Here is a 22,604-nt window from a genome sequence, read left to right on the forward strand (position 1 = left end):
TACCACCTAGCGGTGAAGAGAGGAAGTTTCAGGTTCAGATGATAGATGTCCTGCTATCACATTTGCAGGATGGCTGTCCACAGCAATCTTTTATCTCGTATTTGTCCTTTCCCCTAACCACTCAAGATAGTTTTATGTACATAGACATTCAATACTTCATGACTTAATAGCTTGTTCATTTGGCAGTACTCTTGAGCCAATGAAATATCATGGACTTTTGAGAATTGTGGAAAAATCATTGGTTTTTAAGATTTGGGGAGCAGAAGGTACTTTTCTATTCATACATCTCAAACAACTCCTACCAAAGAGGCCCACTCAGTCAATGTCTTTTTTTTTGTTTTAAAATTTTTAAAAATACGTTTGTTGGTTTTATAGAGAGAGGGAGAGAGAACGGGGTAGGAAGGGAGGGAGGGAGGAAGGGTGGGGAGAGAGAGAGAGAGAGAAACATCGATTGGTTGCCACCCTGCCACCCATACAAGGCCTGACCTGGGAGTGAACCTGCAACCTAGGTATGTTCCCTGAATGGGAATCAAACTCCCAGCCTTTTGTTGTACAGGATGATGCTCCAAACAAGTGAGCCGTACCAGCAAGTGATCAGTCCATCTCTTTATGGAAAAATACACCATTGCACAAGTGACTGGTTCCCAAAACCAAGACCGCCACCTTTGAAAAGGCATAAATCAATACACCAGTGGGATCTCTCATGCCAAATACTTAATGAATTTGTTTTACCTACTACAGTAATTAAGTCTTCAAATTTAAATTTACATATGTTAAAGCAGGAATGCACCGTCCTTAATCGTAAACCCCGAAGGCGGTGAAGAGGCTAGCATTCCAGGTTACTGGGCATATTTGGTAAAGAGTTATTTCTTTTCCCTTGTTTTTCTTTTGGTTTTGTATTCCACCCTCCTGCCCCACCCTTTTCTCCTTTCCGCATTCGTTCTTCTCTTTCCACTTTCAAGTAATAGTCAAGTAATTAAGATCAGCATGTTTGAATAGTACAGATAGTCCAGTATGCAGGGCAATTTAATTATTCTAGGCTTCCACCTGATAACCTCCTACGAAAATATTTTCTTTCAGTCATTCCTGAAATACGGAATTAAGCCATTTCCAGTACTCGGCTTTAAGTATTGCTATTTAAGCCTTCTTTTGAAATGTCATTCTCATTTTAGCAGTTTTCTTAAGCCCCCTTCCACACAACACAGAAGGGGTTCGGAATCTGTCAACTTGAGAATTTCACCTATGGTCAGTCTTGCTAGTAGAAACCTGTTTTTTTGTTTATTTAAGTTAAAAGTCGCGGGTTCAACTTTTACTGGATTTACGAATGTTGTCTAAGTCTTCCAATGACTTAATAAAATCTATCCTTTCACCTTTTAAAACTTTACGGCTCCGTGCCTCCACGGTCATCGGGTATTTATTCTTAATTCTGTTTCTTAAGCAGGCTCTTGGGAGGAGCAGTTTTGACGGAGTCCAGAGGAACAGTTTCCACGGAACTTTCAACAGTTGGTGCCTGGCGATAGGCAGGTTGGAAATGATAAATGGGACTGGTTTAAGAAACAAAAAGCCTCGGTAAGCGAAAGGAAGGGGCAGCCGTGGCCTTGGGGGACAGTGCGACGGCGGCAGCCCGGGGTCGGAGGGGCTAAGCTCCCGCCGTGGGAAGGAACCTTCCTGGGAGGGCAGAGGAGGCGGCAGCCACGGCCAAGGACTGAGGGGACCACAATCTGGCCGGCTGCACGGCGCTATGAGCTGGGATTCTGTGTATCCCAGTCGCCCCCTGGGCCGCGACGGGGCCACGACGAGGTGAGACCGGCCCTGCCCCCGCCTCGCCCCCGGCGGGAGGTGCGACGCCCAGGCCGCGGGTGCGTGCGCGGCCCCGGGCAACGCGTCTGGGCGTGCGCGGGGCCGCGGCGGAGGCAGGGCCGGGAGGGCGGCAGAAGATGGCGAGGGTGTGTAGGCGGCAGCAATGCTCCGCTGAGAGACGCGGCTTTCGGCAAGAACTGGACTCGTGGCGCCACAAGCTCATTCACTGTGTAGGTGAGATCCTCTCCCGGCCACCTCAGGCCCTCGGGTCGCCCCGCCGCCGGCCGCCCCGGACGTGGGGAGGGAGCCGGGACAGAGGCAATTGCTGCTCCGGCCCGCCCGCCCTCTTTGGCTCGGGCGTACCCCCTCCCCCACCCCCCGGAGTGCGGGCGCGCGCGACCTCCGGGCGGGCTCTCCTGGGCTCGGGCCTGAGCGCGCGCGCCAGCCCCTCCCCTCCACGCACCCTCCCCGGGGCGGGCTCTCGGGCGGGAGAGCTTGTCTCCCCAACCTTTTTCCCTCATCTCATCCCCCGGCTGCTTGGCGCCGCCGCCGGCTTATTGTGGAGACTAGCCCCGCAGCGCTGGCACTTGAAGGGTGGGCGCCGCCGCGGGTCCCGCAGAGCCTAGCGCGGGGCCGGGTGTGCTGGGCAGCCACTGGGTCCCATCCTCCGCTCTCGGGCGCCTTCCCCATCCCGCGCCGCCCCTCCCCCACGCGCGGCAGCGGCGCGCGCCCCCGATCCCACGTGCACGCGCGGAGGGCAGGCGGGCGCTCGGGCGCGTGCGAGGCGTGAGGTGGAGATGGGGGCGGAGGGAGCCGGAGCTGTCACAGGCCCGGGGTCCGCCTGACCGAGCCAAGTGGGGTGTCATGGCCGCGGGGGGCAGCGGCTGCACTTCCTCAGCGGGCGGCGGCGGCGGCGGCCGGGGAGTTAATCCTCGACGCTCGGGTCGGTGTGTGTGTATTTGTGTTCGGTGTGTGCGCGGCGGGGAGGAAGGGGGGTGGGACCGGGTCCGACCAAGAAGACTAGTCGCTCTTGTCCCTCCCGGGGGATTTGCCGGAGCCGCCGCCTCGCCGAGAGCCTCGTTCTCCCCCCGCCTCCCAGACCTTGGGCAGCCCCGGGTTGGCCTTTTCCCCGCGGGCAGGAGGGAGTGTGGACCGGGGCGCCCCGGGAGGGGCCGGGCGACCGAGCTGCGCCTCTCACACTGTGTGTTTTGTCTGTTTTTCTCTCCCAAGGTCCCGTTTCCCTCTGTGCGGCGGCCGGCGGGACCATAAGGGCTTAACTCATATATTTAACCCCCCTCCAAAAAGTAAGTGGCCCGTGTGGTGTCTCCGCTCCGCCCGCCGCTCCCTAGCCCCAGTCCATCCTTGTGTCTGACTCTCCTGTCCTCCAGTATTGTTATTTCCCCCTCTTTGCTTCGGTGCTGCTCATGTGTGGGGAAATGCTCTCTCGTCGTCCTTCGTCCCCCACGCCCAGTCCTCGGGGAGGCCCAGAATTCCAGTCCCCACCCCACCCGTGGGGCGTACTCTTAGGAACCAGGTCTTCCCCGACAGAATCCAGGAGATTCTTTCCGTTCGCTTGGGCCCCTCATCCCCTCCTTCCCGACAGGGTTTCGTTGGAGGAATTATGCAAATCCTGCTTTCTGGTGTCCATTCAGCGGCAATTTCATGCGGTGAGAAGTTCTCTTTGTTGTGCGAGGGGGAGAACAGACACTGATTTAATAGACATATCTGTTGGGGGGAAGGGTGAGGGGGTGTTGGAGAGGCTCAGTTTGGAAGAATTACAGCACTTGGTTCGCTCAGTGTCTTTGTGTTTGAGCTTTCTGGCTTGACAGGAGGGTATGCCCTTTACAATGTCCCACAAGGGATGTTTTCTATAATAGGTTATAAAGCAAAACTGAAACTTTAAACAAGTCAAAAATAGGGTAACCTTTACTTAGAGGATATAAGCCTTTCCATTTCTGCAGTTCCATTATGAAAACGTATGTGAATTTTGTTAAAGATCTGGACTGTAACATGAAAATTAATACATAAGCAACAATGCTCTAAGGTATCTGATATCACTTTGGTTGTCCAAAGGTTAATAGTACATTTCAAAACATATGCTTGTGTAAATACTAAAGGCATGAATCAGGTTTTTGTTATAATTTGTCTTGTGGATGTATTTTAAAATTTCCCTCCTGCCAATCCAAGCCCAGCTCTGCCCTCCAGGAGTCAGCCTTCGGTTTCTCAGTTATCATTTGCTCTGCTCTGTCTCTGCTTGTTTTATTCTTTCAAACCTATCATACACTTTCTGAAATGTTATATCTGCTTAGGCACTTTGTGAATTGTGTTATTTGTAACCATCATATAAGAGAGCTTATAAAAGGCATTTAGAGGAAGCATGAAATTAATGACTTTTCAGAATTGTGAGTTAATACAAAATCCTGAAATCATTTTGAAGAATTTTTAGTTTTTATATTTGCTTCACTTTTTAGTGATTCGGTTCTTTCAGTAGGGCTGTTTTGTTTTTAAATGATTTTTGAAATTGATGACCATAATTCTGTACATTTCTTGTTACTGTTGCTTTTAATTTTGATGATTTTAATGAGTTGTTTATCTTATTTTAATTGTTTGCTTTGAATCTTAGCCTTCTGCCTCAGGCCCCCTTTTTATCAGTAATTGCTAATGTTAGTGGTTAGTTACTGCCTTTAAAAAAAATGACTAATAAATCCTTATGTAAATATCTGAGTTCAGTATCAGATTTTAGATTATTTTTTTTTGAAGGAGGGCTCTTACTAATTAATTTATTAATCTGGTGATCAGTTTTTTTTTTAAAGTGTACTTTTAACTCCAAATTTCCATTTTCAAGGTAGTAAAGTTCAGGAGATATTAAGAGTCGAGAGTCCAGAGTGCAGAGCAGTATTTTAATCTGAACAGTAATATATAGTTGATAGTCTCCCAACTAAAATCATTTGGGTCTTATATTTTCTCTTTATTATACAGGGTGTGGCAAAAGTAGGTTTACAGTTGTATGTGAAACAGTTTATTCTTATTTACTAGTTATTCGCAGGCCAGCACTCAATCCACTTAGCCACACCAGCCAGGGCTTATTTACTAGATATTATATTATTTTCCATATGAACAACTGTAAACCCACTATTGCCCGACCCTGTATGTAATTTAAGAGGAAAGTTATGAGAAAATCAACTGTATGTTAACTTTATGTATTTAAAAGGGCTGGCAATGATCCTAATATACAGTCCAAAAGACCACTATGCATGTTGTCACTAACAGATGATGTAATAATTTCTCTTTTGCTTTAATGGGATTAGTTTTGAACACAACTTTCTATTTGATTCTGTTGACTGATTGATTATCTTAACACTTGGGGGCATTTGGTTTCTGTATTTAACTTACAGCAGTTTTAGGATTAAAAATGAATTCTCATTTCCAAAATTTAATTCTCCCTTCTGCTTTTTTTAAGAGGGAGGAGGACAGGTTTGGGTTGCGGAGGTGGAAGTGTTGGTGTTTCCATTATTAGGTTTTATTTGAATTGGAGTTAGTAACAGGTCCAGACAGTGATTACGATCAAGATGAATATTTAGTCTCCAGGTGATTGATTATTGAGGTGTCCCCTGGAACAAGGATGATCAGTTCAGAATGAGGTTCTCTCTGCTGCCTGGTGTGATGTAACCTTATTGCTTGGCTGCTCATTCTTGCTGTGTTCTCAAGAAGCTCTTCCCAATGTAGGGAAAAGTGATTTCAGCTTAGACCTCGCTTAGCTGAAGGATAGCAGGAAGAATCTCTTTGACTTATACAGAGTTATTATTTCAAATTGACCTAATTCCCTCCAATGTGCTTGTAGCTGGAGCAGTTCTAGGAAGCATTTGAATAATGCTTTTTCCTCCCTTTTTTAGTCTTAGGGGACTACACAGGATGACCTGAATTTTTTTTTTTTTTTACGAAGCGAGAATTAAGTGTTCAGTGTCTACGGGGATTTGCCATTTCTGAGCACTTGCCTAATCACTTAGTTGTTTAGTAGTGCTATTTTTAGGAAGGAAAAGCAGTTAGGTAAGTACTTCAGTTAAATATTTATTAAGCATCTGCTTTGTACCAGGTACTGTGGGCAAGCAAAGATATTTGGGAAGTTGTCCTAACCTTTAGGAACTTTTTAGTCTTTAGAGAAAATGTAGTGTATTCAGTTACAGTACAAGACAAAATGTGCCTTACCTTGGCGCAGGCAAGTGCTAGGGGTGTTTAGAAATGAAAGAAATCTCTTTAGATAATGAAGGAAAGCTTCATGAAGAAGAATATGGCAGGTTTTTGCTTCATTTTGATGAATTTGGAAAAGGCATTCCTGTCATGAAAAACAAATAAGCACAAGTAGAAAAGGACAAGAATGTCTATTTAAACTGCAATCCATGATTCATGTAGGGGATATATATAGGTAATATGTTTGTAAAAGTAGGTTGTAGAGCTTTCTAATGCAGGTTAAAAAATGGAGTCTCTTTGTTAGGCAACTTGCAGTTTACAGTACATCTTGCTCCTTAGCTCAGGGGAGGAATGTTTCCTTTATTTAAGAGTTCTATTGTGGAACTCTACCACAGTGACATGGATTGTTTTTTAAAATCACTTTTACAGGGACAATATTGTTATCCACAGCAGTGTCTCTTCTAAGTAAGCTCTTTTGGAGGCTGTACTTTATTCCATTTTACAAAACCTATTTTGGGGACATGTTAATTCTTTGAATACCCTTTGTATTGACAAATTTTCATCCTAGAGGTTGGATTTGGTATTTAGAAACAGTTGTAAAGTATTTTCTGTGGCAAATAAAGGTATATATAAAATAATGAGATTGGTGTTTTTTTTCCTGGTTTGCAAACTGGCCCTAAAAGCCCAGCAAATAGGGCTTGATTTCTTTTGATGTGCCACTGAACTTTTCTATTGATTCTTATTTTATTTTATCTACTTATCTGCTGTATGGAGTCTGGATATTGGGTAGATATGAATAAAGAAAGATTTTTTTTTTTTGTGGTTTCAAGTTAAAAAATTAGCATCTCTATTCTCAAGTTATTTTGTACACTATTTGCAAGTATTTTTAAACTAGTACATACACATTCCCATTGCTTTTGGGATAATTCAATTGTGAACTATTAGCTCATTGTATTTACTATTTCTTGTATATGGAAAGTATCTAAGAACAGTGATCCGTTCTCTGAATTTTACAAAAAATTATGATATAATTTACAAACCATAAAATTCACCTTTTTAAAGTATGCAATGCAGTGGTTTTAAATTTATCCACAAGGTTGTGCAAACATCACTCTCTAATTCCGGAACATGTGCATTATCTACCCCCCAAAAACTCATACCTGTTAGCATTCATTTCCCATTCTCCCTGTGACCCAACCCTTGGCAACCCCTAATCTTTCTGTTCCTATGGATTTGCCTATTTTGGACGTTTCATATATAACCATACAATATATGGCCTTTTGTGTCTGGCTTCTTAGCTTGTTTTCAAAATGCATCCATGTTGTAGCATGTTGCAGCACTTTATTGCTTTTGATGGCTAAATAATATGCATTTTAGGAACAGACTGCATTTTGTTTATCCATTCATCTGTTGACAGACATTTGAGTTATCTCTACTTTTTGCTTATCATGAATAATGCTACTATGAACATTAGCAGCATTGTTTATGTGGACATTGGATTTCTCTTGGATATGTGCATAGGAGTGGAATTGCTGGGTCATAAAATAACTATGGTTTAACTTTTTGAAGAACTGCCAAACTTTTCCAAAGTGGTTGCAGTATTTCACATTCCAACCAGCAGTGTGATTCAGTTTCTCCGTCCTCTTGCTAATACTTGTTAATTGTCTTTCTTTTTGACTATAGCTATCCAAGTAGGTAGGTGTGATATCTCATTATGGTTTTGGTTTTCATATCCATGAGAGGTGATGTTGAGCATCTTTTCATATGCTTGTTGACCATTTGTATATCTTGGGAAAAATGTCTATTCAGATTCCTAGCCCATTTTTAAATGGACTTAGTTGTCTTTTTAGTGTTGAGTTTAAGGGTTTATTTTTTTTTTTAGTTTCTTTTTGATATTAGACCCATATCAGTACGTATATGATTGGCATACTTTTTTTTTCTCATCATGCCCTCAATTTGAGAATAATTACTGATCAGGAGATAAACTGCAGTATACAGTCAGTCTTCACTTAAGTCAGTAAGTTTTTCGACGTTAAGTGAAATGATGTATAATGACACTAGTTTTACCATAGGCTAATTAATAGAAAAAAAGTTAAGTCCCTACGGCATCCCATCAGCATTCTGATGAAATGATGTTGAATGAAACGTTATTCAAGGATCTGCTGTGTCTTGTGAAGGGAATAATAAGTATAGTAGTGGAGTGATTGGAATGAACTGGAATGACTTGGAAAGGCTTTCTTAAACATCCTTTTCTGTGATTAAAATGGCTAGTTATTTGATGGAGTTGTAGAACAACTTTGCTATCCAAATCTTCTAAATTCCTGCTTTTCCATAGTTAGGGTTCATACATCAAGTTCATAGTGTGGTACAAACCATGTTATTCTAATGTGTTCTATTCCTGAATTTTGGATAGGAAAGAAAGGTTTGAGTAGAGAAGGATATCTTTATGCTATAAAGACATTGTGTCTGAATCTTCTGTTTCTAAGTTTGAATAGGAGAGAAATCTATACAACAGCAGCATTTTAAAAATTTAAGATGACATTTTTGTTTGCATTTTATAAAACAGATACTTGACAGATTATACTTATGGCAGGTTATTATACGATTTTATTTTCTGGTGCTAAACTAAATATACTTGTTTCAAAATACTTGAATTTTGTTTTCAATGAGTACACACATGTAATGAATAGTTTTAATTTTTTTATTATATTTCATTGTTTATGCTATTACAGTTGTCCCCAGTTTTCCCCCTTTGCCCTCCTCCACCCAGCCCCTCTCCCTAGACATTCCCCATATCTTTTTCCACGCGTCATGCATATATGTTTTTTGGAAAAGACTTGAATTTTGTTATAAATCTTAGTTTCTCTGATTTTTGAGTTGGTTAGATTTGGTCTGTTACATAATATCAGGTACTGTGATGTCTTAAGGATGAAACTGAGAATATTAATGAGGTAGGTAGCAAAATTAGTCAAAGAAGCCTTAATGGATTGTCTCTGAGGGGCAAGTTAGGAAAGCTATATAGTGACGGCTGACACTTAATGACTTTAGCCTTGTTTTTATTCCTTTGTTCTATGTATTTATGTATATGTTACTAAAGAAAATTATGGGTTCTTTTGGTATATCACTTAATCAATTTTCTGAATTCATTATTAAGCCCAAGGAAGTTACATGTATGAAGCCAGTTTTTGTTGAGTGCCCTTATTATAATGAAGTTTTTATAATCCAGTTTTGTGTAATGTATATTTTTTTCCAAAGGGAGTAGCTAAGAGAAAAAAAGTGATTTCATCCGTGATTTAGACTTCTATTTCAAAATTTGGTATTGAGAAACTAGAAATTAATATATTTGAGACATTTCATACTAAAGAGAAAAAAATTCTCAGTTTAATGAATATTTTACAGTTGTATTAAAAACTGCTGTAACTGAACTTTACCATTTGAAGTAAAGGAGTATTTCTTATAATTTTTAAGTCATTGTTTGTCCATTACATTGTTTTCAAAGTTTGAATGGGATTATTTAGAAACAAAATTGTCTCAGGACATACATGTAATTGGAAACTAAATAAACTCCAAAACTGGACATACAGAAAGCAGGAGGTATCAAAAGAAAATGTATTGTGTCACCATTTTAAATATTATGTTACTTTTAGAATGAAGGGAAGGGAGGGAAAAAGAGAGGGAGAGAAACATCAATGTGCAAGAGATACCAGTTGCTTCTCAGTTGCCTGTCACACAGCCCCATCTGAGGACCCGGTCTGCAATCACGGCATGCGCCCTGACTTGGAATTGAGCTGGCAACCCTCTGGTTCACAGGCCAGCACTCAATCCACTGAGCCACACCAGCCAGGGTGTGTCACCGTTTTATAACTGCACATTTTATACTTTTTAGAAACCTTTCACATACATTACTTAGGTTTATTTGAATTTCTTCTCTGGCAAAGTGTTCATCACCTTTGAATTTCGTTAGACCATTACATTTAGCCAGGAGAAAAAAATAATCTGACAATCTTAGAAGGCCTCACAATTTAATTTGTGTACTTTCTGATGAAGAATTTACAGGAAAAAGTAATACATAGCATCTCTGACCAGGTAGCTCAGGTAGTTGGTTAGAGTTTTGTCCTGATATGCCAGGGTTGTGTGTTCGATCCCCAGTCAGGGCACATACAAGAATCAACCAACGAATGCATAAATAAGTGGAACAACAAATCAGTGTTTCTTTCTCTCCTGCTCTCGCTCTCTCCTCGCTCTCCAATGCCCCTTCCCCTTTCTATAAAAGTCAATCAATAAATAAAAATTTTTAAAAATCAGCCAGTTGGGAAACATTGAGTAATAATTCTTGTTAAAGCAATCAGTATTTTCCTTAGCATAAATGTTTTCCTCTTGTCCACAGAAATAATTGTGTGGTATTTTAATGTTTGAAACATTTTCCTAACTTTTCAGGTAAAAGTAGAACACAACTGGACTCTTCCAGAAGCAAACTTAATTTAACTTGCTCCAATTGCTGTATGTAATTACATACTATTAATAGTTTTTTCTCTCTGTTAAAGATGATTTACATCAAGACTTTTTGGGTTAGAAGATGTGAACATCAGTATTTTTTCCCATGGGAATTTTTATTGGAAAAACTTGTATGAAGAACATTTTCATTCTCATTGGTTGTACTCAGTAGTCTGTGACTGTTATGCTGTCTCAGGATTAACTTACTTTTCACAAAGTCTGATTCATTTTATTTTATCAAAGTCTGAATCATTTATTTTATTAATAAATGATTGTTGTGTACATTTCTCTTACTAGTTGACTTTTTAGAGGTTTCCAGAGGGTGGAGATGTGTTCTCCCTTTCCTATGTTCACAAAATAAAGGGGAAGAAAAACATTTACAAAGGATCTCCAGGGTGTGTCTTGCTTGGTAAAAGAAAATTCCACATGTGAAAATATGAATTTACCACAAAGAAATACACTTCATTTTACAACAAAATTCACATCTGATTTAATATAAGTACATGCTATAGAGTAGTTTAGAATTATTGGTTTATACAAACTTAAAAAATAAGTGTAGCCCTAATTGGTGTGGCTTAGTTGGCTGGGTGTTATCCAGCAAGGCAAGAGGTCACAAGTTAGATTCCTGATCAGGGCACATGTCTGGGTTGTGGGTTCAGTTCCCAGTTGGGGACGTGGGGCGCATGTGTGATAGGTAACCGATGAATGTTTCTCTTTTGGATTGATGTTTGTCTTCCTCTTTCTCCCTCCTTTCTCCTCTCTCTAAAAATGAATAAATGAAAGTCTTTAAAAAATAAGCGTAGAATGTGTAAGGGAAAGAATTATTGAATTTTTTAAATTAAGACATGCTTATACACTGATGCTTTCTTGTTTTTCACATTTTTAAAAATTTAAAATATTTTAAAATTATTATTTAATTTTTAGGGAAGGGAGGGAGAAAGAGAGGGAAAGAAACATCAGTGTGTGGTTGCATCTTGTGTGCCCCTTGCTGAGGACCTGGCCTGCAACCTAGGCATGTGCCCTGGCTGGGAATCGAACCCGCAACCCTTTGGTTCATAGGCTGGCACTGAATCCATTGAACTACACCTGCCAGGGCTTCACCTTTTTTTTTAATTGTCCCCAATGCGTGGGTATTTGTCAGCTTTTACCTGAATACTCCTCTTCCTCCCAATCAATGTAGGTATGTTTATTAGGTCATTTGTAGGTATTTTTCCCTATACCTACCCACTGAATGTTCTTGTGTTCTCTTTAACTTTCTTTCCATCTTTCAGATTCTTGATCTATCAGAGGTAGAAGTGACACTAGAACTTGTTTTCTTTTCCAACCATATTTATTAAAGGGAAAAGTTTTTAAAAATCTTCCATTTAGGAAAACTTCAAACATATACAAAAATACAGTAGTACAGTTAATACCCTGCTCCATCAATAATGGCCTTTGTTTCATTCCCACTGAATTATTTTGAAGCAAATCTCAGACATAATATTTAGTATTAGGTTTTTTCCCACAATTTTTTGGTATAGTACTGTCTACCTCCCATCTTCATCAAGGGATTCATAAATTTAAAGAAATGAGATATCTAAAGCAAAATGAAGATTATGTTTTTGTTTTGTTTTACTAATGTTTATTAAAAGCTACCACATATTCCGCATTTACTATGTGCCAGAAAAGAGCCCTTTGATGTTAATGTCTGTTTTACAGGTGGAGAAACAGATTTGGAAAGATTAAGGATTTCATTCCTGGTCACTCAGCTAAAGAGTGGTACACCTGGGATTGAAATTCAAAAACCTGTGCTCTTTAATCTTAAACATTAAAGCAACACCCTTCTTTTAGACTTTACTACTTGGTTTTACCAAGTTGCCCCCTCCTCTTTTGTTTCCAATTTGATTTATGTTACATTAAAGAATTCTGTTTCTCTACCTATAATCTTACCATTAATGGTAGCATAATTACCCTTTAAATTCCTTTACCTAGAATGTCTTGCCCCCTTCTCTTCATCGTTGTGGTCCTGTTTTGTCTTTCTCTTTTTGATTTTTAAAGTTTTGTCTGTGGTATTCAGAGGTAAATGGGTTTCTGAGCTCAATGTTTCCACTGACTTAGTTTTCCTTCATATGTTGCTAGACTGACCTTTCTTCACCATTGGCTGGGATTTGAGTATAGACTTAGAAGAGGAAACACAGCAAGGAATATCCAAGTGATTCTAGGCCTTAAGGTTGGGGAGCCTTCCATGCGGACCAGCCTAGTTAATGGGACTTTGAAGTTAGTAACAAAAGCTTTATAGTAACTGTGTGTGGGTGCCTGGCCTTTTCTTCTATTCATATCCTTCCCAGAGACATCAAGTAGGGGTGAAGAAGCGACCACGGTAAAGCAGATTGAAGTCAGGATTCAGGACTCCTGGATTTTTGCCAAGTGCCTTCTCAAGTCTAACCTTCTAACTGTGACTTAGATTTGGTATAGCCGGCAATAAATATTTTAAAATGTGTGATGGAAAAGGAAGTTACTAAGCAGTGTATAATTGCTGAGAAGTGGAAGGAGCAATTTGGCAAATTTTGAAAATGACATACTGTTTTGGTAATTTCAAACATTACTGGTCTTAGACAAAGTGCTTCATTAGTAGATACAGGAAGATGTTGTGCCAAAGGTAATACGGAGAAATTCCCATTAAAATAAAATGAGAAACTTCTTACCTAAGAATAAAAAGAGAAACACAAGTGTTTATGACTAATGTCCCTGTGTTGAAATGTGGCTTTTTTATCGAATGATTAATGATATAAATACTTATCTATGTTAGGCTGTGTGAGTTTTCATTGCACTAGAAAGGAAGCTGATAAAGTTTAACTTCTGTAACTGGGCATTGATTAGCTTATCTGATCACAATAAAATGAAACTTTAGTTATGAAAGGGCATTAAGAAGTCTATAAATCTTTGGGAATAGGTCTTGAAAGAACTTAATCTGGTCATTTTTCTATGAATGTTTAATAAAACTAATATGTCTTTTAAAAATGGTTTAGTTAATACATCACCTATATTCATTGGTCAGTGAACTAAAATTTTACTTGTTGTTTACCTATTGGAAACCTCACAATTATCTTTAGCAATAATATTTTTATGATACTATGTTAGAGTCTGCATCTAGATCTAGTTTTTGTGCTGGAAAGAGGATACATCCAGATAAAAATAATGAAATAGCCCTGGCTGCTGTGGTTCAGCAGATTGAGCGCCAGCCTGCAAAATGAAAGATTACTGGTTCTATTCCCTGTCAGGACACATGCCTGGGTTGTGGGCCACGTCCCCAGTTGGGAGTGTGCAAGAGGCAACTCATCAGTGTATTTCTTGCACATCAAATTTCTTTCCCTCTCTTTCTCCCTCCGTTCCCCCCTCTCTAAAAATAAATAAAATCTTTTAAAAAGTAATAATGTGGATTAATTTCTAACAGTTTTTTATGAGTTTTTTCTTTTAACTAGTATTACTACTTTTTTTTTAAAGATTTTATTTATTTTTTAGAGAAAGGGGAAGAAAGGGAGAGAGAGAGTGAGAAATATCAATGTGTGGTTGCCTCTCACATATCCCCTACTGGTGGACTGGCCCGCAGCATAGGCATGTGCCCTGACTGGGAATTGAACCAGCAACTCTTTGGTTCGCAGGCCAGCACTCAATCCACTGAGCCACACAGGCCAAGGCTAATTTCTAATAGTTTTTTGAGAGTATTGGAATTTTGCTGTATTGACTTTTTTAAAAAGTATAATCTTTTATTACATTTTTTCCATTACCATTCAGTCTCCTTATACCCTCCTCTCCCCTGTATTGACTTAAAAAACAAAACAAAACACAGGTATGTTAAAGTGATAAAGCTATTTTCCATGTGAGACTTGTACAACCAAGTTTTATTTGTGTGTATATATACTATACAGAGCTTTCACTGTAGGATATTTATTAAGATAGATTTTCTCATGTTAAAATATGGACATATACAGAGACCCAGAAATTCCCTTATATCTCCTGAAAACAGTTTCCAGACTCATGGTTTATGGTTACCAATGTACAATCTTATCCAAAAATAACATTTCCTTTGGCCCCTTTCTCCTTAGGCAAAGAACTTCCATTTAATTTTATATAACATGTCCAAAATCAAAGATTTTATTGGGGAAAGGCAAGGGTAAATTCATAAATGGGGGAAAGATAGGGAAGAGAAACTAGATTTTCTACATTAGTGAGATTTTAGGTAGGTGTCATCAGGAGTTGCAAATTTTTGTAGGACTTTTTTCTTAAAAAAAGTAGGCCACGTAGGTGACAGTCCAGCCTGAGTGAGTTTAGTCAAGACTGTTAAACTATTTAAGAAAATTGAATTATTCACAGGTTTTGATCTTGTAAAAACAAGAGAATATAAATTAATGGGGAAGAGTGTTATAACATAGTTATGCTGATAATAAATACACTGATATTGTAGACAAGGACAAGGGACTAGAGATATTGATACTCAGTTTTGTGCCTTTTGTTTCTTTTCCTGAGGACTTACACTTTATTTTGGAAAAAGTGGAAAGTTCTTGTTAAATGATTAATAAATATAGTACATCTTAGAAATGATTTAAAACTACATAAAGATGTTCATGTAAAAATATTTTTAGTAATTGCTGTACCTAAGTCAGCCTGGCCATATTTTGTCAGATATTCTTTATCAAGTAATCCAGATGAAACCAGTTATTTTGGGGTGTATGAATACATTAATATATCCAGCTGCAAGTAAAAAGGAAGGTAAAGAAGAAAGACTGTATTAAGAGGCAGGAAGGATCTGCCCTGTCTGGTGTGGCTCAGTGAATTGAGTGCTGGCCTGTGAACCAAAGGGTTGCTGGTTTGATTCCCAGCCAGGGCACGTGCCTGGGTTGCGGGCCAGGTCTTCAGTAGGGGGCATGCGAGAGGCAACCGCACATTGATGTTTCTCTCCTTCTCTCTCCCTTCTCTTCTCTCTAAAAATAAATAAAATCTTTTTTAAAAAAGAAGAAACAGGAAGGATCAGTTGTCAAATTATGCTGCTGCCAATGTCTTGTTCCTGTGACTCAAGAACAGAAGTGTAAGCAGTGATAATGATATTGTTGCTATTACATTTGACTGTATTATGAAATCAGCAGCACCCTTTAACACTTGATACTGAACGGATGCTTGCTCTCAGATGGCAGAACATACAGGATCTTCAGATGTTTGGTCCAATAATGCAGTGTAGGATTCTGCCAAGAATGTTCTTTAAGGAATGAGTAACTTGCTTTTGCATGGTACAGCTTTACATTCATCATTCTTCTGTACTCTTATATATATACTTCATCTTTTTCTTTTTGTGCATGTAAAATAAATTGATTTGATGGAAAATAAATCAAATTAAGAAATAAGCTGAATTTTTAAAGTAAGTGTAGATACTTATTTTAGTCTGGGGAGACAGATACCTTTAGAAGCTCATGGAGATAAGAGTAACTAAGTTCATAAAATAACTTTGTTTTTGTGTTGCAAGCAGTTTTGTCTCTTCTGGCTTTTGTCTATTTGAGTTTTATGAAAACCTGAGATGCAGTCTTTCTTGAAGTTAAGCATTGGCTCTTCCATTTGCATTTGTTTTTTCTTTTTTTTTTTAAATCAAGTTACATGAAGATCATCTGATGAACTTCTAGAGAGAACACATAATGCAAAAAAATAATTTTAGAACTGAATTTGCATATTTTTCAAATATTAACCTAACTAGTGAACTCTGTAAAGACTGTATCTTTTTCTAAAAAAATTACAGTCATGGCTGTTATTTATTACAGTGAAAGAGTACAGAGCAAAATAAGCAGAGGAAAAAGGCACATGGGTAAAGTCCAAAGGAAACCAAGCACAAGCTTCCAAGAGTACTCTCCTGGTAGACTCATCAAGTCACACTGAATGTCCCCCCGAAAATGTTACGAAAACACATGTGAAATGTTCTCTACCAGGAAAACTGATTAGAGACCCAGTTTCCAAGGTTTATATTTGGGGAAAGATGGTATCTTGATAGGATGGAAGAGGTTGTTAAAGTACTCTGCATTCAGAAGTTTAATTCCTCTTTATCATTTCTCCAACAATTTGAGAAATTCCGAGGCCCATTTTGGAAACACTTGCATATAACAACAACAGTAAAAGATGGCTTTGATTTAGGCAGACCTGGCTACAAATTTTATCTTAATGTTATACCAGCTATTGATAATGTTATCTTAGAGAGAACTGACTTTAGCTTATTGTTGTGTAACAGTGTAGTATCGCACTATTATAATACTCTTGTGTAATGTTCTTGTGTTAATAGTAAATATTATGTAGGCGAGTTGTAAGAATTGACTAAGGGGCTAAGAACTTGATGTTTGCTTAATAAGTAATAGGTCACATAAAAAAATGTTGAAGCTGATTCATGAGATATGTTCTCTGTATATACTTCTAAAATAACAACAATTCTTTCAATATTTTTGTAATACAGAACAATGATTGTTTTCTCTGGAATTTAAATTGTTCTGTGGTCTATTTCAAACATATTTACAGCTTCTCTGTATAATGAATGGTTTAGGTGATGACCACTTATATATCATTAACATTACATTAGGATATTCTATAGGATAGAGTGTCAAGAAATGTTTGTTTGTTTTTCATTTTTGAAGAGGGGGAAGGGAGGGAGAAAGAAAGGGAATGACACATCTGCGTGAGAGAGAACATCAGTTGGTTGCCTCTTATATGCATACCAACTGGGGACTGAAACGTCAACCCAGGCATATGCCCTGACTGGGAATTGACCCCGTGACCATTCTCTTCGTTAGATGATGCCCAACCAACTGAGCCACACGGATCAGGGCTTTGTTTTATTTGCGAACCAATGAATACTGCATGTTTTTTTCCTTAGGTAAAAAGCGTTAGGTTTTTTCCTAGGTAGAAAAAACCCTTCTGTCTTAGGCAAGGAGTGGGGTGGGAAAACCCCTGAGTCAGGAGCGCTAGGTTCTGGTATAAGTGTGACTATGGCTGTGTGGTTTGAGCAAGTACATTACTTAATCTCTCTGCATTTTGGTTTTCCTACCTGTAAAATAAGATCTTGGAAAGCCTTCTAATTATAACTTGAGAAATTTTTCTCTGTTGAGAAGTTCTATTTTTAATTTTTTGAGGAACTTCATACTGTCTTCCATAGTGGCTGTACTAATTGACATTCCCACCAAAACTGCACAGGATCCCTTTTTCTTCATATCCATGTCAAAAACTATTTCTTGTCCTTTTAATAATAGCTATTCTAACAGGTAGGAGATGATATTTCATTGTGGTTTTGATTTGCGTTTCCCTGATGATTAATGATGTAGAGCATCTTTTCATGTACCTGTTGGCAATGTGTATGTCTTTTTTGGGGAAAGAAAAGTCTATTCAGATATTCTGCCAATTTTAAAAATCAGATTGTTTGCCTTTTGCTGTTGAGTTATATGAGTTCTTTATATATTTTGGGTATTAACCTCTTACCAGATATATGATTTGGAAGTATTTTCTTCCATGTAGTAGGTTGCCTTTTCATTTTGTTGATGGTTACCTTTGCTGTATGGAAGCTTTTTAGTTTGATATGTAGTCCCACTTATTTTTTGCTTTTATTGCCTTTGTTTTTGGTGTTAAATTTAAAAAATCATGACCAAGACCCTTATCCAAGGCACTACCATCCATGTTTTCTTCTAGGAGTTTTATAATTTCAGGTGTTATGCTTTAAGTTTTTAATTAATTTTGAAATAATTTTTGTGTATTGTTTAAGGCAGTGGTTCAGTTTCATTCTTTTGCACGCGGCTGTCCAGTTTCTAACTTCATTTATTGAAGAGACTGTCCTTTCCAGATTGTATATTCTTGGCTCCTTTGTTATAAGTTAATTAGATGTATATGTGTAAGTTTATTTTTTTGTTTATTGATTTTAGCGAGAGGAAGGTGAAGAGAGAGACAGAGACAAACATCGATACGTTGTTCCACTTATTTATGCATTCATTCGTTGATTTTTGTATGTGTTTTGGCTGGGGATTGAACCCGCAACCTTGGTGTATTGGGAGGATACTCTAACCACCTGAGCTACCCAACCAGCACCCCCTTAAGTTTATTTCTGGGCTCTCTGTTCCATTGACCTATGTATCTTTTTATGCCAATACTATACTGTTTGAATTAGTAAAGCTTTGTAATATGGTTTTAAATCAGGAAGCATAAAGCCCCCAGTTTGTTGTTCTTTTACAAGATTGCTTTGGCTATTCAGGGTCTTTTATCATTCCATAAAATATTGAGGATTTTTTGTTCTATTTCTTGTGAAAAATGCTCACTGGAATTTTGATAGGGATTGCATTGAATTTGTATACTGCTTTGGGTAGTTATGAACATTTTAACAATATTCTCCCAATCTATGAGTACAGAATATCTTTCTGTTTGTGTCTTTAGTTTTTTTTTTCATTAATGTCTTACAGTTTTCAATATATGGGTCTTTGACCTCATTGGTTAATTTTCAGGTATTTTATTCTTTTTCTTAATCCTCACTTGAGGACATTTTTTTTCCCCATTGCTTTTAGAGCAAGAGGAAGTGAGACAGAGGGGGAGAGAGAGAGACAGAGACAGAGAGACAGAGACATCAATTGGTTGCCTTCTCGTATGAGCCCCAATCTTGAATGAAACCTGCGACCGTTCTGTCTGTGGGACGACGCTCCAACCAACTGAACCATGCTGGCCAGACTTTTTATTCTTTTTGATGCAATTATAAATAGGATTGTTTCTTAATTTCTCAGAAATAGTTCGTTATTAGTGTGTAGGAATGCAGCAGATTTTTGTGTATTGGTTTTGTATTCTGCAACTTTACTGAGTTAGTTTATTTTAACATTTTTTGGGTGGACTCTTTAGGGTGTCCTATGTAGTATGTTATCTGTAAACAGTGACAGTTTCACTTCTTTCCAATTTGGATGCTTCTTTTTGCTCTGGGTGGGACTAACAATACAGTTGCATGTCACAAAATGATGTTTCAGTCAATGAAGGACCAGCGTATACAACGGTGGACTTATAATATTAAAATGGAGCTGAAAAATTTCTGTTGCCTAGTGATGTCCTACCTGTCATAATGTTGTAATGAAATGCATTATTTGTATTTGTGGTGATGCTGATGTAAACAAACCTACTTCACTGCCAGTTGTATAAAAGAACAGCACATACAATAATGTACAGTGCACAATACCTAATAAACAACTGTTCTGATGTATGTATTTACTATGTTGCACTTTATATTGTTACTTTAGAGTGTATTCTTCCTACTTATAAAAAGAAGTTTGCTCTAAAACAGTGTGCTGTGTTATACTGGCAGCATCCTCATACACCCTCATGCATCTTGTGTTTACCTCATTCATGACTGCATTATTTTCTCTTCTGTTTGATTAATTGCCTGTTCTTTCATCCACTAACATGTTGTACAGGCTTTTACCCAAGAAACAATAACTATTCCATATTGCCTGGAGGGGAGTAGGCTGTACCATCTAGGTCTTTGTAAGTGTACTCTGTGATGTTTGCACAGTGACAAATTTGCCTAGTGATTCATTTCTCAGAGCACAGCCCCATCATTAAATGGTGCATGACTGTACCATGTTAAATAAAAATGGTGAGTCTTGTTCCTGATCCTGAAGGAAAAGCTTTTAGGTTTTTACTATCAAGTATATTAGCTGTGTGCATTTCATATATGGCCTTTATCATGGTGAGATACATTCCGTCTATACCTGCTTTGTTAAGAGTTTTTATCATAAATCGTTGAATTTTGTCAAATGCTTTTTCTGTATCTGTTGAGATGATCATGACTGTTACCCTTTATTTTGTTAATGTGGTATATCACATTGACTGACTTGCTAATTTTGAACCATCTTCACATCCTTGGATTAAACCCTGCTTGTGATCATGATGTATGATCCTTTTTTCTTTTTGTAGTTTTGTTTTTTTTTAAATTCTCACCAGAGAGGAAGAGTGAGAGAGACAGAAAAAACTTTGATATGATAGAGAAACTTTGATCGATTGTTCCCTATACTGACTGGGGATCAAACCCACAACCTAGGTTATGTGCCCTGGCTGGAAATTGAACCCGCAACCTTTTGGTGTACAGGACAATGCTCCAACCAACTGAGTATGATGTATGATCCTTTTAATATATTGAAGTCTGTTTGCTAATACGGCTGACCCTTGACCAACATGGTTTTGAACTGTGCAGGTCCACTTACACAAAAAATTTTTTAACATGTTTTCCTTATGATTTTCTTAAATTTTGTTTTCTGAAGCTTAATTTTATTGTAACAATACAGTATATAACACATAGGTACAAAAGTATGTGTTAATTGGGTATGTTACCAGTATGGCTTGTGGTCAACAATAGTCTATCAATAGTTAAGTTTTGGGGGAATGACAAGTTGTGTGTTGATTTTCAACTTCATGGGTGTCAGCTCCACATGAAGCTAAGGGTCATCTGTATTTTGTTGAGGGTTTTTGAATTTGTTCATAAGGGATATTGGCCTATAATTTTCTTTTCTTGTGGCATCCTCATCTCATTTTGATACCAGCATAATGTTAGCCTTGTGAGATGAATTTGGAAGAATTCCTTTCTCTCATTTTTTGAAAGAGTTTGAGAACAATTGGTATTAATTCTTTGAACGTTTGGTAGAATTTATCAGGGAAGCTGTGTTGTGGTCCTCGACTCTTGTTTATTGGGAGTTTTTTATTACAGATTCATTCTCCTTAATAGTAATTGGTCTGTTCAGACTTGGTTTTATCATGATCCAGTCTTGGTTGGTAGGTAGTATGTTTCTAGGAATTTATCAATTTCTTTGAGGTTGTCCAATTTGTTGGCATATAATATTTCTGATTATATTTATTTGAGTCCTCTCTTTGAGTTCTAAGTGGATCTAGATAAAAAATTTTCCGTTTTCTTTCTGTTTTCAAAGAACCAGCTCTTCATTTCATTGATCTTTTCTATTGACTTTTTAGTCTCTATTTCATTAATTTTTGCTCTTTGTTGTATCCTTTCTAATTCAGGGCTTGCTTTGTTTTTTCTAGTTCCTTGAGGTATATAATTAGCTTGTTTGAGACTTTTCTTGTTTATTGAGGTATAGGCATTTATCACTATGAATTTTCTTAGAACTGCTTTCACTGTATCCCATAAATTCTGGTATGTTACATTTCCATTTTCATTTATCTCAAAGTATTTTTTTATTTCTTTTTTTATTCTTTAATTCATTAGTTCAGTAATATGTTGTTTAGTCTCCACATATTTTTGCATTTTCCAGTTTTCTTATTTTTTTAAATTATATTTTGATTATGCTGTTACAGTTGTCCCAATTTTTCCCCCTTTGTCCCATTCAGTTTTCTTATTGTAATTAATTTCTAGTTTGATACCATTTTGATCAAAAAAGATGCTTGATACAATTTCATTCCTCTTAAATTTATTAAGAGTTGTTTTGTGGCCTGAGATACGATCTGCCTTGGAAAATGTTTTATGTGAACTTGAGAAGAATGTGTATTTTGTTGTTCTTCTATGGAGTATTCTGTAAATATCTGTTAAGTCAGTCTGATCTAATGGGTCTTTTAAGGCCAATGTTTACTTACTGATTTTCTGTCTGGGTGATCTATCCATTGATGTAAGTCAGATATTAGTCTTGTACTATTATGTTGCTGTGTTTTTCTCTTTAGGCCTTTTAATACTTGCTTTATATAGTTAGGTACTCTATGTTGGGTATATAAAAACTTACAAATGTTACACATTCTTGTTGGATTGATCTTTTTATCATTATAGAATATCCTTTTTCTTTTATTATAGTCTTTGTTTTAAAGTCTATTTTATCTGATATTAGTTACTGTAGTTTTCTTTTGGTTTTCATGTCCATGGAATATATTTTTCCATTGTTTTATTTTCAGTCTGTGTGTGTATCCTAACATCTAAGGTGAGTCTCCTGTAGGAAGCATGTAGATGGTTCTTTTTATTTTTGGCCATTCAACTACTGTATGTGTTTTGATTGGGAAATTTAGTCCATTTACATTTAAAGTAATTATTGGTAGGTGTGTGCTTATCACTATTTTGTTAATTGTTTTCTGGCTGTTTTTGTAGTTCTCTCTGTTCCATC

General features: G+C 37.9%; 1 protein-coding gene across 3 annotated transcripts in view; it reads left to right on the plus strand.

Annotated features, from left to right (window-relative positions):
- The first annotated feature begins 1,908 nt into the window (after nucleotides 1-1,908).
- The window catches only part of LCOR (ligand dependent nuclear receptor corepressor), a 131,120-nt gene continuing 110,424 nt past the window's right edge, over nucleotides 1,909-22,604 (plus strand). For 2 of the 3 annotated variants that reach the window (XM_054581296.1, XM_054581298.1), the window contains exons 1-2: nucleotides 1,916-2,030; nucleotides 3,031-3,104. The gene's annotated coding sequence lies outside the window, so the exon portion shown is untranslated. Of the gene's footprint in view, nucleotides 2,035-3,030; nucleotides 3,105-22,604 lie in introns of all 3 variants that reach the window. The other variant, XM_054581297.1, reaches the window with a different exon arrangement.

This window comes from Pteronotus mesoamericanus, unplaced genomic scaffold, assembly GCF_021234165.1.
Source record: "Pteronotus mesoamericanus isolate MK-2021 breed Mesoamerican mustached bat unplaced genomic scaffold, CSHL_Meso_final contig_657, whole genome shotgun sequence".
Classification (NCBI taxonomy): Eukaryota; Metazoa; Chordata; class Mammalia; order Chiroptera; family Mormoopidae; genus Pteronotus; species Pteronotus mesoamericanus.